The sequence below is a fragment of the Dioscorea cayenensis genome, chromosome 16, assembly GCF_009730915.1.
Source record: "Dioscorea cayenensis subsp. rotundata cultivar TDr96_F1 chromosome 16, TDr96_F1_v2_PseudoChromosome.rev07_lg8_w22 25.fasta, whole genome shotgun sequence".
NCBI classification, from domain to species: domain Eukaryota; kingdom Viridiplantae; phylum Streptophyta; class Magnoliopsida; order Dioscoreales; family Dioscoreaceae; genus Dioscorea; species Dioscorea cayenensis.
Window position 1 is genome coordinate 3036882 of NC_052486.1, and position 2801 is coordinate 3039682.

The window sequence follows — 2801 nt, forward strand, 5'->3', positions numbered from 1 at the left end:
GATTCCAGCCTTATTTAAAGCCGATTCAGCCCCGATTTTTTTATTCTTTTCTCCATCTCTTCCCCAACTTGCGAGAGGGCTTCGGCTAGGGTTTTGAGGGGTATTGGCTAGGGTTTTGGAGAGATTCTATGGCTCCGACATTGCGCATCGTTTGGAAGAAGGTCATTGGGAGAGCTTTCGTCGGCTTCGATCCGGCGAGGTGTATCCTAGGCCGGACAAAGGATCCCTTGTGACGAGTAGAAGACTCTCCACAAGACCATCGACACGACCATCGAGGGGGTTTCTTTATGGATTCATTGTTTTTACATTCTATTTCTTTGATTGTATTTAGCTCCATGGAGAGCTAAACCCCTAGTAGGGACTTGGGTATTTGTGAACCCTAGGATGTATTCATTTCATTGAATCTCTTTATTATGCTTTCAATAAATTGATGTTTATTGTGAGTTCCAACCTTGAATGCTTGATTGTATGAACATTTTCCCTAGAGTGACACTACGGTTGAGAGTTCTTGTTGGTAACCTTGTGAGTGAGTGACACACCACGAGCGTTAGACAAAGCTAGGTTGGAGAGGGTTGAGAGGGTGAGTCGAGAGGTACAGGAGCGTCCCTTTCCCCTCCGACGTGATAGATTCTACCTCCGTTCCTCGAGTTCTTTGCGGCCATAATAGAGTGAATGGTCTAAGGGATGACCTTTCGCTGGGGCTTAGTTGCGCATGCAACGGAGTGAAGTGTTGAGGTGATCTTAGTATCTAGGGCTTAATTGTGGTTAGGGACCTTCCGCCTGGACCAAAGGGGTAGGTCTATAATTAGGAAGAGATTTATCACTTGGAATCCCTAGAGCTCATTGCAACTTTATTTGAGTGCGAGGTTAAGAGGTCATCTAATCTCTCCTCCGGGACATGAATAGAGTTAGGCATAGTTGACCTTAGATTTGGGACTATGTATGTAAGGATTTCCATGACTCACCATTGCATTGATTAGGAAGCATAATAGAGGATTCTTGCACTTGAAGCGATTATCCTAGGCCGAGCATTGCCCGAGTACCCTATCTTTATCGATTGCCTTACCTCCTTCTCTACTTTTGCTCTCTTACTTGTTGCTTTTATTGTTGAGAATTGAATCATTGTCACACTTATCACTATTGATCTTCCACATAGCTAAGAATCGAATTAAGTGTTTTTACTCCCTACTCCCTGTGGATTCGATACCCGCTCACCCGGGATTATTACTTCGACAAACCCGTGCACTTGCGGGATATACGCAAGGGGATCTTGTCATGGACACTTCCTCCAATTTTTTATTGTTCGTGAGCGACTCCTTAAGGAACTTTGCATATTGAGGCATTTGAACAAGTGCCTTTACAAAGTGAACATTGATGTGCAAAGTCTTGAACATTTCCAGGAATTTCTTGAATTACTTGTCACGTTGGTCCTTCTTGACTTTAGCGGGGTAGGATAGCTTAGGTCGATGCTCCGGCATGGTCATTTTATCCTTAGCGTCATCCTTGGCCTCTTCATCAAGCTCGCTAACCAAGGGTTATGTCCATAATTTTTTATACTCAAAGGATGTTCTGCAGCCATTTTTCCTAGTTCTTAGACTTTAGGAGAAGATAGCTCCTTGCCACTACTAAATGTAACATATGATAGACGGTGTGTTTGTGTGTGTGTGTGTGTGTGTGTGTGTGTGTGTGTGTGTGTGTGTGTGTGTGTAAGTAAATAAGGTTAAGTCTATGAATACCGCAACTGCATGGGTCATCAAGTAATACCTCGTGGGTGAGCACGAGGGTTTCAGGGAATGGCGAGAGGCTCTTATTACTTCTTTTTTGCTTAATCAATAACCTAAACGTCTACGATGTTTCTTAAGTTTACTTTTACAATTCAATTAATAAAATATAATTGAGAATCATTAAGTGCAATTAGAAGAGGTGGGTGATTGCATGAGAATTTACTTAACAATTACTTATGATCTGAGTTGAGTTATGATGATTATGTTCTAGTATTGGACCGGGGGTATTCCGAGGCCTACTGGTCCCAATCTCTTGGCAATCAAGCTTGAAACACTAAGAACTTAAGATGGAAAATCTTCCTACCCCAGCCTTCTATGTTCATCTTAAGATTGACAATTCCTCTAAAAAGACTAAATTAAACCCTAATCCAGAGATCTAACAATACCTAATCTCTTAGCACTTGCATAAGTCTAACAAAGCATGTGTGTTCTACTACATGGGAATCTCTTCCTCACACATCAACAAAATACTATTAACAAACATGCAATGAATCACAATTAACTAGAAAGAGTAATCTATTGCCAAAGAAAGTTCACAAGTAAAGTTGAAGTACATAAACATACAATTTGCTTCTAATTAGGGACCTATGGATTGAGAATAAAGATATAAATAATGACAGACCCACAAGAACAAAGAATAAAGAAGTCCTAAACTAACTCGCTCCAATAGATCTCTGATGCTTGAGGTTGAGAGGATCCCAAGATTGTCAAGACGACACTGAATCTCTCCACGCACCCTCCACTATTGATGCACATTGAATTTCCCTTAAGAAACTCTATGGAATCCACTGAAATCTTGATGGATCTCATCTCCAGCCACACAAGTCTCCAGAATTTCAGCTACTCTCACCAAATTCGGCAAAAGAACCTCCCTAGATTGAAAACCCTAAGGTATTTATAGTATCGAGTCTGCCACGGCCTCACCATGCCCGTTGTGGAGGCCATCATGAGTAAGTTTGTTGATTAGGCCCCAAGTGGCATCCTGGCACGGTCTATCTGGGTGTTATGTGGATAGAT